The sequence below is a fragment of the Orycteropus afer genome, unplaced genomic scaffold, assembly GCF_000298275.1.
Source record: "Orycteropus afer afer isolate SDZICR_OR568_19922 unplaced genomic scaffold, OryAfe1.0 scaffold00050, whole genome shotgun sequence".
Classification (NCBI taxonomy): Eukaryota; Metazoa; Chordata; class Mammalia; order Tubulidentata; family Orycteropodidae; genus Orycteropus; species Orycteropus afer.
This window is the reverse complement of record NW_006921637.1, coordinates 14,450,584-14,465,672: the sequence shown is the minus strand read 5'-3', so window position 1 is coordinate 14,465,672 and position 15,089 is coordinate 14,450,584.

The following is a 15,089-nucleotide window of genomic DNA, read 5'->3' as shown; positions in this document are numbered from 1 at the left end:
GAGGGTCAACGAAAGAGGGGGAGGCCTTCAACGAGATGGATTGACACGGTGGCTGCGATGATGGGCTCAAGTATAGCAGGGATTGTGGGGCTGGCGTGGGATTGGGCAGTGTTTTGTTCTGCTGTGCATGGGGTCGCTATGAGTCGGAAACGACTTGACGGCACTTAACAACAACAACAACAAGCATAACCCTGATACCAAAACCAGGCAAAGACACCAGTAGAAAAGAAAAGTACAGACCAATATCCCTCATGAATATAGATGCAAACATCTTCAACAAAATTCTAGCCAATAGACTCCAACAGTATGTTGAAAAATAACACATTATGACCAAGTGATATTCATACCAAGTATGCAAGGTGGTTCAACATTAGAAAAACAAGCAATGTAATCCATCACATAAGTAAACTTAAGGAAAAGAATCACATGATCATATTAGTGGATGCAGAAAAGACATTTGATAAAATCCAATACCCATGCCTAATAAAAACTCTCAGAAAAATAGGAAAAGAATGGAAATTCCTCCACATAAAAAAGGGAACATATGCAAAACCAGCAGCCATCATTATTCTCAATGAAGCCATATTTAAACAATTACTCTTGCAAACATACATGAGACTAGGATGTTCTGTCTCTACTTCTACTCAACACTGTATTGGAAGTCTTATCCAGGGCAATTAGGCAAGAAAGGGAAATTAAAGGCATCTAAACTGGCAAGGCAGAAGTAAATCTATTCCTATTTGCAGATGATATGATCCTATACATAGACAACTTAGGAGACCCACGAAGAAAACTATTGGAACTTAGTGAAAGATTTAGCATAATGCAGGATACAAGATCAACATACAAAAATCAGTTGGATTCCTCTACAACAGCAAAGAGATCTCTGAAAAGGAAATAAGGAAATCAATACCATTAATAATAACTACAGAAGGGCTGCAGGATCCAGGTAAAGGGAGGGAGGGACCCAGGCCCACCCCAAGAGGCAGAAAGTGGGGGAAAAGCCGGGGATGACAGAGCCACAGGACCCAGGTAGGGGAAGGCACAGAGGTTTTGAACAGCTAAGGGAGAGAAACTTGTCATCATTTTGTCGTACTGTGATGACTTGCATGTTGCTGTGAGGCTTAAGGCTGTGCCCACCAGTATTTCAAAAGTCAGCAGGGTTACACATGGCACACAGGTTTCAATGCAGCTTACAAACTGAGACAAACTAGGAAGAAGGAAGAGGCCATTCACTTCTCAAAGAATTGGGCAGGGAAAACCTTTTGTATAGCTGAGGAACACTGTCTGATACATTACTGGCCAATTTTATGAATAGCCCAGAAACATTGTCTGATACAGTGCAGGAAGATGAGCCCCTTGCTTGGAAGGCTCTTAAAATATGACTGGTAAAGAGCTGCCTCATCAGAGTAGAACCAACTTTAATGACATGGATAAAGTAAAGCTTTTGCTCCATTTGCTGATGTGGCAGGACTCAAATTGAGGAGAAACAGCTGCAAAATTCATTAATAATCAGAACATGGAATGTACAAAGTATGAATTTAGGAAAATTGAAAGTTGTTGAAAATAAAATGGACCACATAAAGATTGATATCCTAGGCATTAAGGAGCTGAAAAGGACTGGTTTTGACAATTTTGCATCAACCATATAATCTACTATGCCAGGAATGACAATTTGAAGAGGAATGGTGTGACATTCATCAAGGCAAAGGATGTTTCAAGACCTGTCCTGAAGTACAATGCTGTCAGTGATAGTATAATATCCATACACCTACAAGGAAGACCAGTTAATATGACTGTTTTTCAAATTTATGCACCAACCACCAAAGCCAAAGATGAAGAAATTGAAGATTTTTTATCAACTTCTGAAGTCTGAAATTGACTGAATGGGCAATCAAGATGTGTTAATTATCACTGGTGTCTGGAATACAAAAGTTGGAAGCAAAGAAGACTCACCGGTAGTTGGAAAATTTGGCTTTGGTGACAGAAATAATGCTGGCGATTGCATGATAGAATTTTGTAAGACCAATGACTTATTCATTGCAAATACCTTTTTTGAACAACACAAACAGTGGCTATACACGTGGACTTTGCCAGATGGAGTATACAGAATCAGATTGACTACATCTGTGGCAAGAGGTGATGGAAAAGCTCAATATCTTTAGCCAAAACAAGGCCAGGAGCTGATTGTGGAACAGACCATCAACTGTACATATGCAAGTTTAACTTGAAGTTGAAGACAATTAAAACAAGTCCACGAGCTCCAAAATATGACCTTGAATATATCTCTTCTGAATTTAGAGACCATCTAAAGAATAGATTTGATGCATTGAACACAAATGACTAAAAGCCAGAAGAATTGTCAGATGACATCAAGAACATCATCCATGAAGAAAGCAAGTCTTCATTAAAAAGGCAAGAAAGGAAGAAAAGGCCAAAATGGATGTCAGAAGGGACTCTGAAACTTGCCATTGAGTGGAGAATAGCTAAAGCAAATGGAGGAAATGACAAGATAAAAGAGCTGAAAAGAACAGTTGAAAGAGCAGCTTGAGCAGACAAAACTAATTACCATAATGAAAGGTACAAAGACCTGGAGTTAGAAAACCAAAAGGGAAGAATATGCTTGGCATTTTTCAAACTGAAAGAACTGAAGAAAAAAATTTAAGCCTTGAATTGCAATATTGAAAAATTCTGTGGGCAAAATATTGAATGATGCAGGAAGCATCAAAAGAAGATGGAAGGAATATACAGAGTTACTGTACCGAAATCACCTGGTCAATCTTTATCCATTTCAAGAGGTGGCATATGATGAATAACCAATGATTATGAAGGAAGAAGTCGAAGCTGAACTGAAGGAAGTGGCAAAGAACAAGGCTTCAGGAACTGATGGAATACCCATTGAGATGTTTCAACAAATGGATGCCTCACTGGAGGCACTCACTCAGCTACACCGAGAGATTTGGAAGACAGCTACCTGTCCAACTGACTGGAAGAGATCCATATTTGTACCCATCCCCAAGAAAGGTGATCCCACAGGATGTGGAAATTATCAAACAATATCATTAATATCACATGCAAATAAAATCTTACTGAAGATAATTCAAAAATGGTTGCAGCAGTATATTGACAGAGAACTTCCAGAAATGCAAGCTAGATTGAGAAGAGGATGTGGAATGAGGGATACCATTGCTGATGTCAGATGGATCTTGCCTGAAAGCAAAGAATATCAGAAAGATATTTACTTGTGTTTTATTGACTATGAAAAACATTTGATTATATAGATCATAACAAATTATGGGTAATATTGAGAAGAATGGCAATTCCACAACACTTAATTGTACTCATGAGGAAATTGTACATAGATCAGGAGGTTGTCATTCAAACAGAACAAGGGAACACTGCATAGTTTAAAATAAAAAAGGGAGTGCATCAGGGTTGTATCCTTTCACCATACTTATTCAATTGGTATACTGAGCAAATAATCCGAGGAGCTGGACTATATGAAGAAGAATGTGGCATCAGTATTGGAGGAAGGCTCATTAACAACCTGCAATATGCTGATGACACAACTTTGCTTGCTGAAAGTGAGGATGACTTGAACCACTTACTGAAGAAGATTGAAGAATACATACAGTCTGCAGTATGGATTACATCTCAATATAAAGAAAACAAAAATCCTCACAACTGGACCTATAAGCAGCATCATGATAAATGGAGAAAAAAATTGAAGTTGTCAAAGACTTCACATTGCTTGGTTCAACAATTGATACCAATGGAAGCAGCAGTCAGGACATCAGCCAACATATGTTGTTGTTATGTGCTGTCAAGTCAGACCCAACTCATAGCGACCCCTTCTTGGGTTTCCGAGGTGCAAACAGGCTGCAAAGGACCTCTTTCAAGTGCTGAAGAACAAAGATGTTTCCTTGAGGACAAGGTGCACCTGACAACAAGACATTTTCAATTGCCTCAAATGCATGCGAGAGCTGGAAATGAATAAGGAAGACCAAAGAAGGGTTGATGCTTTTGAGTTGTGGTGCTGGTGAAGAATACTGAAAGTACCATGGACTGATAAAAGAACTAACAAATCTGTCTTGGAGGTAGTCCAGCCCAAATGTTCCTTGGAAGTGAGAATGGCCAGACTTCGTCTCACCTACTTTGGTCAGGTTGTCAGAAGAGACCATTCCCTGGAGAAGGATATCGTTCTTGGTAATGTGAAGGGTTGATGAAGTTGGGGAAGTACCTCAACGTGATGGATTGACAGTGCCTGTAGCGATAGGCTCAAGTATAGCAAGGATTGTGGAGTTGGTGTGGGACTGGGCAGTTTTTTGTTCTGTTGTGCATAGGGTCACTATGAATCAAAGACAACTCAATGACACCTAACAACAAGAACACAACAAAGATATAAAATACTTTGGGATAAATCTTACTAGAAACACTAAAGACCTATATGTGAAGGAAACTACAAAACACTATTTCAACAAACTATATGAAATCTATACAAGATCTATCGACCTATGGTCAACTGATTTTTGATAAAGAGCTGAAATCCGTTAAATGGGAAAGGGATGGTCTCTGTAACAGATGGTGCTAGCAAAACTGATATCCATTTTCAGAAAAATGAAACAAAGTCTGTACCTCACACCATACAGAAAAACGAACTCCAGATGGATCAAAGACTTAAATGTGAAACCTAAAACCATGAAGTTCCTCAAGGAAAAACTAGGGGCAAACTTCGGGGCCCTAATATATCACATAAATAGACTATCAAGCATAACCCAAAATACACAAACAGCAGAAAAGCAACTAGATGAATGGGACCTTCTAAAAATCAAATTTTTATGTGCTTCCAAAGACTTCTACAAAAGAGTCAAAAGAGAAAATGTAATGAGCAATGACATGTCTGACGAGGGACTTATCTCCAAAACTTATAGAAAACTCCAACACCTCAACAACAGACAGAAAATAGCAAATGTTGATGAGGATGTGGAGAGACTGGGACTCTCATACACTACTGCTAAGACTGTCAAATGATACAACCACTGTGGGAAGCAGTATGTCAATTCCTTAAAAAGTTGAAATTAGAAATACCATTTGATCCAGCAATTCCATTACTAGGTATATATCCTAAAGGAGTGAGAGCCAAGACAAGAACTGATATATGCACACCCATGTTCATTGCAGTACTTTTTCACGATAGCAGAAAGATGGAAACAACCTAGGTGCCCATCAACATTAGAATAAATAACCAAGCTATGGCACATAACACAAAATGGAATACGATGCAATACTAAAGAATTATGTAGAATCTGCAAAAACACTACATAATGTGGATGAACTTGGAGGACATTATGCTGAGTGAAATAAGTCAATCATAGAAGGACAAATATTGTATTAGTTCATTACTGTAAAAAGTCAAGGGAAGGTTTATATATGGAAGAAAACTTTCATTTTTGGTTATCAGGGATGGGATACTGCAAAAATAAATAAATAAAAAATTTTTAAAAAAGAAAGAAAAAAAAAAGGTATATGAGAGCTATATAAATGGAAGAACATATATGCTCATGAATAGGAAAGTTGATCATTGTGAAAATGTCAATACTACCTAAAGCAATCTGTACATTCAATGCAATCCTGGTCCATATTCCATAAACACTCTTTAAAGACATGGAAAAAGCATTCACTTATTTTATAAGGAAAAGAAAGGGACCTCGGATAAGCAAAGCACTACTGATGAAGAAGAACAAAATAGGAGGTCTCACACTCCCAGATTTCAAAATCTACTATCCAGCCACAGTTGTCCAAAAAACCTAGTATTGGTACAATGACAGACACATAGACCAGGGGACTAGAATTGAGAACCCAGAAATAGATCCATCGACCTATGGTGAGCTGATCTTTGAGATAGGGCTGAAATCCATTAAGTGGGGAAGAGATAGTCTCTATCACTAAACTAGATATCTATTTTCAGAAAAATGAAATGAAATCCATACCTCACACTGTACACCAAAAGGAACTCCAGATAGATCAAAGACTAAAATGGAAGCTGTTGCTCGGACAGAACAATGGGACACTGCATGGTTTAAAATCAAGAAGGGAGTGTGTCAGGGTTTTATCCCTTCACCATTCTTACTCAATCTGTATTCTGAGCAAATAATCCAAGAAGCTGGACTATATGAAGAAGAACGTACCATCAGGATTGGAGGAAGGCTCATTAACAACCTAATATTATAAAGTTCATGAAAGAAAAAATAGGGACAAACTTGGGGCCCTAAGTGATGCCATAAATAGGTTATCAAGCAGAACTTAAGATGTACAAACAGCAGAAGATAAACTAGATGATTGGGACCTTCTAAAAACACAATTCTATGTCCATCAAAAGATTTCTCCAAAAGAATAAAAAGATAACCTACAGAATGGAAAAAAACATATTTGACAATATTGTTCAAAGGACTTTTCTCTAAAATTTATAGAAAACACCTACATCTCAACATCAAAAAGATAAACAATCCAATTAAAATATGGTCAGAAGATATGAAGGTTCATTTCACCAAAGAAGATATTCAGGCAGCCAACAAATACATGAAGAAATGTTCCTGATGATCAGCCATTAGTGAGATGAAAATCAATATAACAAGATACCATTTCATCCCAGCATTAACAGTGAAGTTCAACAAGACAGAAAACAACAAATGTTGGTGAGGATGTGGAGAGATTGGGACCCTCATGCACTGCTGGTGGGACTGTAAAATGATACAACCACTGTGGAATGCAGTATGATGATTCCTTATAAAGTTGGAAATGGACATCCCATTTGATCCAGCAGTCCCATTACTAGGTATATATTCTAAAGAAGTGACAGGAATGGCATGAATAAATCCAGGCACACCCATGTTCATCGCAGCACTATTCGCAATAGCAAAGAAATGGAAACAACCTAAGTGCCTATCAACGAAGGAATGGATAACCAAACTGTGATACATGCACACAATGGAATACTATGCAACCATAAAGAATAATGTAGAATCTCCAAAACACCACATAACATAGATGAACTTGGAGGACATTATGCCAAGAGAAATAAGTCAATCATGGAAGGAAAAATATTGTATTAGTTCACTATGGTAAAAAGTCAATGAAAGGGGAAGGAAAATTCTTAGATAGGTTGATAATTTTTCATATATATATATGTGTGTGTGTGTGTGTGTGTGTGTGTGTGTGTATAGGAGCTCTGGTAGCGTAGTGCCTAAGGCACTGGACTGCTAACCAGAAGGCTGGCCGTTCAAACCCACCAGCCACTCACTCCTCAGAAGGAAGATGGGGCAATCTACTTCCATAGTGATACTGCCTCAGAAACCCAAGGAGGGGTCGCTATGAGTCGGGTCTGACTTGAGGGCACATAACAACAACAACAACAACAACATATATATATAAACCAAAGATTATTAGCAGTTACCATTGGTAGTAGGGAGGGGGAATGGGAAGCTTTTGTTTGTGGGGCATTGAGTTTATACTAATGGTGGAATGGTGGTGGAATATTTTGGAAAAGGACAGCAATAATGGTGGGACAACTTGAAAAATGCCATCAATGTGCCTGAGCTATAAATGTGGAAGTTGTTATGTTGGCGAATGTCTTGTGTATGTTTTCATCACAATAAAAGTACAAAAAAAGAACAAAAAGCAACTTTGTGCAGTTTATTAGAGACTGCAACATGTAGAGGACATCACAAAAGAGGCTCCAATACTAGTCAAGACTCACTACCCCATGGCCAGATGGGTAAAGGAATTCAGTATGCCACAGTTGGGGGTGGCCCAGGCCAGGACCCTAGCAAAATGATGTGCCTACTTGCAGCAATGCAGCATGCTTTCTACCAGCCCATTAAGTGAGAAGTTACATAAAATTTTAGGCCCCATTGTATACATGGCAGAAGCTCCTGACTCTACTGCATTTGAAACAGCAATGCCCCTAAGTAGCCACATAAAGTCTAGTTCGGGACCCATCCCTGAAACTACATGGTATACTGACAGCTCGGCCTGAGGCGATCCACCTTGGTGGACAGCTGTGGCCATATAACCATTACAGATATGTTGTGGCTAGATCAAGGGGAAGGACAAAGTAGCCAATGGGCTGAGCTGAGGGCAGCGTGGATGGTGCTTATACATGAGGGCAGCTCCATTATGTTATGTATGCACTGATAATTGAGCAGTCTATAAGGGACTTACTTTAAGGCTACAAGACTGGCAGAATAAGGACTGGGATGTTCCAGACACTCCCTATGGGGCAAGAATTTATGGGCTGATATTTGGGCTAGGGGAGCTCTAGTGGCATAGTGCCTAAGGCATTTGACTACTAACCAGAAGGCTGGCAGTTCAAACTCACCAGCCACTCCTCAGAAGGAAGGTTGGACAATCTACTTCTGTAGCAATACTGCCTTGGAAACCCAAGGAGGGGTTGCTATGAGTCGGATCTTACTCGATGGCAGTGGGTTTGGTTTATTTGGGCTAGAACACTGGGAATGGAAATTGCCATACATGATGTGTCAGCCTACAGTCCCCTCACTCTGCCTGGCAATGCTCAAGCAGATGAGCTGGCCCATATGCATGCCCTTACCAGCCATCTCCTGCAAATTGAGGTGGCACAGTGGTTACACCACAAGATGGGGCAAAAAGGATAAAGAACCTTATGGACTATTGCCAAAGGGATGGGCATCCCCATCCCCATGTCCCAAATTAAGGAATCTTGTGATGATTGCCCTCAGTGTACACTGGAGAGGAAAAAAACCTATCCCAAGGGAAATGGGGCATATACCTCATGGCTTGGCCTCTGCCTGGTAGTGACAGACTCTAGGGCCTCTGCTTCTCTCTGACAATTGCTGTTTTGCCCTGACTTGTGTGGACACTGCCACTGGCCTTTTGCAAGCAAATCCCTGCAAATGGACCACACAGTGGTCCACCATAGGCCTCACCTAGCTGTGTGCCTCATGTGACACTCCCACAGACACCAATAGTGAAGTGCAAGATTGGGAAGATGCCAATGATATTACTTGGCACTTCCATCTGCTCTACAATCCCACTGCCTCAGGCCTCATTGAAAGAACTGAATGAACTGCCATAACAAGCTCTGCAGAAGGAAACCCACTCTTTGCAGCAGTGAACCCAATGGTTGCTAGAAGCTATATGGCAAATTAATGAATATTGAAGATAGGAGTACCCCAGTGCTTACCACCTGCTGACCCAAGGGCCACAATGGACAATGGAAATACAAATTACAGTGACTGACAACATCAACATCTTACTGTTGGACATGAAAAAACATACTCTTGCCTTTGCCACAGGATCTAGACAAGGGTTCATGTGATTAAACTTCCCTGGAAATGGCAAGTAGGCCATCGATGTTTTGGGATTTCCTCCCCATGGGATAAGGGGCTAGATATACCTCTCCTTATCACTCTCTGTAGGGGGGAGACAATTACATGGTATGGCTTTTCCAGCCATAGTCTTTGTAACTCCCACTTTGCCATGAGCAACTGAGTAGCTGCTTGTTAAAATCATCCACCTGTGGCAGCATGAAGTAATCTTCTGAGAAAGTTTGCTATCTCTCTCAGGGTGTAGAACTTTGATGTTGAAGTTGGTTAGTTGTGCTACTCTTCCAGGCTTAAAATGAGCCCTCCTAGAGGCAGAAGAATAATCTCTCACTGCTGGCTGAGAGAGATGCATTGCTGAGAGAAAGAGGTGCTGCTGAGAGAGATGCCTAACTGAGAAATGGCAGCAGTGGAACCAAGAGGCACAAGACAGAGCATCAGGCTTACCTGGCCCACAGAAAACAGAGGTCAGGCCAAGAAGCCATGGGCCAGAGAGGTGTGTCTAAGGGCACAGCAGAGAGGAGACTGTCCTGACCTAAGAATTTTATCCTGAGTGCATTCTTGAATTTGAATTGTAGCCTGTTGCTTCCCTAATGAACCCCATGATCTGTGAGTTCTGTGTGGCCACTGCAGTGAATTATCAAACCCAGCAGAGAGGTGTTGGGTGGTGTGGGAGGGATGGTTGGTGTCAAAGATGGTAAGAAGGCTAGAGGGTGGCGGCATGTCTGACCTCATAAGAACAGACATTGGGCTGCTGATGGTGATTCTCTCTTCCACTTGTGGAGTTAGAGGAGGTCAGAAGATGCCACTTCCATGCCCTTTTAGTGCCCTGGTTACACCCCAAACCCCCAACTGTGTTAACTATTATTAATCTCTGAAAACATTTGAAAAAGGGAACCTATTTTATGAGTTTACGGACTTTTCCAATCCCACCGCTTGACTATACAGTGTTACCTACTGTTGAGGGTTCCACTGGGGAAAAGTTATGGTATTGTTAACCTGGTCAATATCACTTTCTTGGTATTATACTGACATCCACCCCTAGACTGCTTGACACTTAAATAACCAAGATTTACCTATGATTGTTCCTTTAAAAGCTTTGTCTTATTGCTCTTAAAAGAATCATAGGTAATATGTTTGCCAGCTGGGCCCTCATGATTTCAGAAGTTGGAAACCATCCAATTGCTATTCAACTGTCCACTTCTTCTGCCGTAGGACTTCCATGGAAATTACAACCTGCCAACCAGATGGCCTGAGCATGATTGGACATTTGGAGAACTTGGTCCTCTACACCTGTGAATCCTTTTTTTCCCATTTTCTGGGGACTATACTGTGATAGTTATGCTTGTGTGTCAACTTGGCTGGGCCGGGTGAGTGGCTGGGCAGCTGGTGGTAGTTATTGCCCATGATGAGACTGGCAATCAACTGCATGGTGGGATCTACCACAAGCAGCTGAGTAGCTGCCTTTGGGATGTGGTAAGATATATAAGGAGAAGCCTCGAGAATGGTCTCCAGCCTATGGCACGCGTGGACCCTGCATGTAGCTGCATCATTGCTCAGCAGCTTGCTATTCTCTGCTGATCTTGGGACTTACAGTGGACTTAAGTTAATGACCTGCTGTGTGGTTTGGTAACATCGGGACAGTGCCTTTTTACTTGTCAACTTTGGGGCTTCTCAGTCTTAGCAGCCAGCAGCTGTCTGAGTGAAGAAACACCTCTAGCTCCAGTGGGCCAGGAGCAGGAGGCAGAGCTGGACCCCAAGGTTAAGGGACTTTTACCCAGTCCCTAGAGTTTGGAACTTTGAACTCGGACTTCAAGCCTCCAAACTGTAAGAGAATAAACTCCTGTTTGTTAAGGCCATCCCATTTGTGGTGTATTCTTGTCAGAGTGGCACTAGGTAACCAGAACATATACTCTTTCCTTATCCTTTTGGAATCACATCAAAACTAGGGTGTTTTTTCTTGTTTGGGAACAAATTAATATTACCTCGCTGATAGGTTATGCACTATGGCATGGTTTAGATTGGATAACGGCAGTCTATCTACAACTCACTTATCATGCACCTTGGTGCATAGAAGGGAAGCCCTTGAATGTAAGTAAAAATATGGGATGACTCCCCTGCAACCCGTGTGACGTCTTGTCAATAAATAACTACATATGTTTAGGAAAACAAAAAAGCACCATTCATGCTGGGGTTTCCCTTTCCCCTTGGAGGTGGCTATGGGCCTGAAGAGAACATGGATGGCCCTATTTTCCCTACAGTTACACTGGGAGATGTACTTATGGGTGCTCATATACCCCAAATGCTATCTATACCTCTTTGCCATCCAACCATCCAACTGTGGACCTGATACCACCATTTTAGATGGACTAGTTGGTGGTTTTAGCCCCTGGCCATATTCACTCCTGGGGCAGCAACACTAGATATAGAGTGGCAGGTATTTTACAGTACCTGCAAAATACATATTTCTGCTATTCAACAATTAAGTATAGATCCTTTCTCTGCATAGCTTAATTCCTTTCCCTCCACTTGGCGAAACTTGTTTTATGGCTTGCTTGGCTTCTTGTTGATCTTGCTATTTTGTTGATGTGGCTTATATTGTTTTTGTGGTCTATGGCTATCATGCTCCAATGCCCAGGTGAGGAATCAAGTGGAAGATGGGTATGCAGAGTACTGTTGGGGAGGAGTGTATGATATCGGCCTTCAAATACCCCAAAAGGGCTCCTGGACTCTATCTTGAAAGCAAATTTCATCTTAGAAAGAAAACACAAAGTTATTCCTGCCCTCTCCTTTTTTCTCCCTCTCTGGCCACATTCCTTAGTTAATGCACGACAGTGTCTTATTGAGAAGAAATATCTCCTCTTGCCAGACCACCAGCCTTGGAACATTGTTATCACCTCTGGCCACTTGCAACCAGGCATCTCAGTGTCTGGACCCCTCATCCTCTGAAGCTCCCCTTTGATTGTTTATGTTATGGTATATAAACCCCAGGGAAATGAGAGTTGGCTGTGGATTTGGAACATGACCAGCTGGCTGCCACTGGATGCAGCACTGCTTATTCCAGTTCCCTCTGAATAAACTTTGATGTCTCTGAGAGTGGCTCTGGGTCAGTCTTTCGGCAATTCTTCACAAACTTATCTGGAAGCTTTTGCTTCACTGGGAATAGACCCCAACACAAGGGTTGTAGGTTCTTGTAACCCTTTATCAGTAAGTCATTGGCTACAGGCATCCCCTGGGAGAACTATGACTTTCTGGGTAAGGTGGCTCCTCCTAAGAGATAAGGGCAGTTCTTCAGATTTAAGCAAGGCCATTAGCAGCAGGCATGCATAGGAGCAAGGTGGTGCATGTCTGTGCTACACCAGCCCAATGAAGGAAGACTGAATGTGGCACCAAAATATCTATTAAAGCCATTTTGTTGAAGAATTTTGGTCTTCTGTAAGGACTACACCTCAAAATAAAGAAAACAAAAATTGTTGCAACTAGACCAATAAACAATATCACAATAAATGGAGAAAAGATTAAAGCTGTCAAAGATTTCATTTTACTTGGTTCAACAATCAATGCAAAGCAGCAGTCAAGAAATCAGATGATGTGAATTCCCGCAAGATGGCAGACTAGGCAGAAGGACTGCACAGACCCTCTTCAAAAAAGAAAAGGAAAACCAATTAACACAGACACAGAAGATAATCCTGGACCCTTGAGCCTTGAAGGGAAGGATACAGAAGTGGACTAAACCCCAACTAGCAATTTTGAGTGAAAATACCAAAAAAGGAGACATATGGAGCTGTGGTCTGGCAGCGACCTGAGCAACCCTGACAGCACAGATGGCTTGGAGATTCCCGAGTGCTGGTAGGACCTATAAATTAACCTAAAAATCACCCTGCTAGCCAGGGACTCCACGGATTGTGAACGGTGGCTGGGGAACAAACAGAGAAGGTGAAGAGAAAGGTGGGCTGAGTTGTGGACTTTTGCTGGTCTGGAGGGAGCCGCCATTTTGTAGGTTTAAAAAGCGCTTGACTATTTTGGATATTTAAAGAGATAGTGCTCTTGCAGATTCCTGTGGTGGTAGGACTTAAGAATTAACCTAAAAATCACCCTGCTAGCCAGGGACTACTTGGAGGACTGTGCACGGTGGATGGGGAACAAACAGAGAAGGTGAAGAGAAAGGTGGGCTGAGCTGTGGAGGGCACCACCATTTTGTAGGTTTAAACAGCAGCTTGACTATTTTGGAAATTTAAAGAGACAGCGCTCTTGCAGATTCCTGTGGTGGTAGGACTTAAGAATTAACCTAAAAATCACCCTGCTAGCCAGGGACTGCATGGAGGACTGTGCACGGTGGCTGGGGAACAAATGGAGAAGGTAAAGAGAAAGGTGGGCTGAGCTGTGGACTTTTGTCGGTCCAGAGGGTGATACCATTTTGAAGGTTTAAGAAGCGGCTTGACTATTCTGGATATTTAAAGAGACAGCGCTCTTGCAGATTTCTGGGGCTTAAGAACACGTTCTGCTTTCCAGCAACTCCAAGGACACTTGGGGCCTGCAAAACTGAAAAGGTATGACACACTTCTTATTACTACACCCTACACCCGCTTGGTGAACAGAAGTGTGGCCATCCCCACTCCCACCTACCTTCTGGGCCCACAGGAACTCCATCACTGTCTGTGTGCTCAGCAGAGCCTGGGTGCCCTACCCAGTCCTCCACTGATTTTTTTGCTTTTTCTTTCTTTTCTTTTCTTTCTTTTTACCTTTTTTCTTTTTCTCTTTCTTTTTCCTGGTGATTTGTTTGCTTGTATTTATCCATTTCAAAACAACTAATTATTAATACTTTTGTCATTTTTATTGTTATCCTTAATCTTCCCCTACAAGGTCCTAGTTTACAGCATTTTTTTTTTTCTTTTCACTGTGCCTGGTTGAAATTCTGCCCCCCCCAAATTTAAGTTTTTTTTTTTTTTCCCCGACCCTTTTTTTTCTCATAACTAACACCATTCCCAGTTTTTCTTTTTGCATTCTTCTTATTTTTTTCTTCATTTATTATTCTCCTTCCCTACTTTTTCTTTTCTTCTTAGTGCCCTATCCCTAGATATTGCAGTTTACTTGTTTTTTCCCTTTTCTCTTTTTTTGGTTACTGTTCCTGTGTGATAACAAGGTGTGTTTTTCGTCCATGGGCTTTTAGTTTTTTGATGGTTATTCAATTGTAATTTGGGTCTAACTGAGTGGGAAACAACAAAAGTCCTCATAAGACACAACTACACCCACACCTCCTGCAACTTCACTTACTGAGTGAGAGCCACTTCCTCCTTCTCCACCAATGGACCAATAATAAAAAACAACCAAGAAGAGCTTGAACCACCCTTGGCTGCTCTTCACAAACAGTTAACAGAGATCTAAATACAAAAACATCATGATGCCTCAGAAACAACAGACCATCACAGTCCACATAAAGAAGCAGGATAAAGTAGTAGAAACAAGGGAGCAGGATACAGACCCAGAACACAGCCTTGAGGAAGAAGTAGCATTGGAAATCTCTGATAAGGAATTCAAAAGAATTATCTTTAGGTATCTTCAAAGAATTGAGAGACAGACCAAAAAAAACACAGAAAATACCTTACAAGAATTTTGGAAGAAAATACAAGAACAAAATGACAAAGTAAATGAAAAATTAGAAATTATTCTAAATCTACAGATAGAAATCCAAAAGATTAATACTAAATTGTCAGAAATAGATAACACATT